Below are 867 nucleotides of genomic sequence, written 5' to 3' on the forward strand. Positions count from 1 at the left end.
CTCAGGCTTTGCTGTGAAGCCTCGGGCCTAGCCCCTCAGGCTTTGGGGTGAAGCCTCGGGCCTAGCCCCTCAGGCTTTGGGTGTACCTGGTCCGATCTGGTGAAACACTGAGGTTTTGTAGAAAATAAACAGACCGAGACGGGTGAGCAGTTGATAGAGTTTATTGTGAATTGCGAGCCTGAGGTATCGGTGACGTAGGGGTAGGGGTAGGGGGGGGTCGGGGTGGGGGAAGGTACTAGGCCGGATGTTGCTGTGATTTATACTGCGTTAGCCACTCAGCGTCTGTCTGCGCCAGGATCGGGGACAGCGAACCAGAATAAATACCAACCGAGGGGCCTTCAAACGTGGGCCGAGGGCCTTGGGCCTAGGGCTGGTCGGGGGTTGGGGGCAATACCCAGGGCACTGGCCCAGACGTCTAGCCCTTCCCCCACCCCCAGCCCTGACTCAGACATATAGCCCCATCCCTGTCCTGAGCCAGACGTCTAGCCCTTCCACCACCCCACGACCCAGACGTCACCGATACCTCAGGCTCGCAATCCACAACCCTGATCCAGACCCAGACGTCTAGCCGAAGAGCTTGGTGAAGCAGGGATGGCAGTAAGGTTTATCGTTCTGTTCCTTGAAGGTGCCTTTGTTGAGCTGTTTCAGGCAGAAGGCACAGACAAAGTGTTTGGGGTGGAAGCGGACCCCCATGGCAGTGATACAGCGCCCGGTGATGGGTTTCTCACACGCCGAGCACAGGGACCCCCTCTTCCGGTGGTAGTGCACCTCGCAGAACGGCTGGCCCTCAAACTCAAAAAAACTCCCGTTCACAAACGGGGTGTAGCAGTCCTGGAACGGAGAGAGAGAGAGGGGGGTGTTAGCGAG

This window comes from Rhincodon typus, unplaced genomic scaffold, assembly GCF_021869965.1.
Source record: "Rhincodon typus isolate 14 unplaced genomic scaffold, sRhiTyp1.1 hic_rhity00000083, whole genome shotgun sequence".
NCBI lineage: Eukaryota > Metazoa > Chordata > Chondrichthyes > Orectolobiformes > Rhincodontidae > Rhincodon > Rhincodon typus.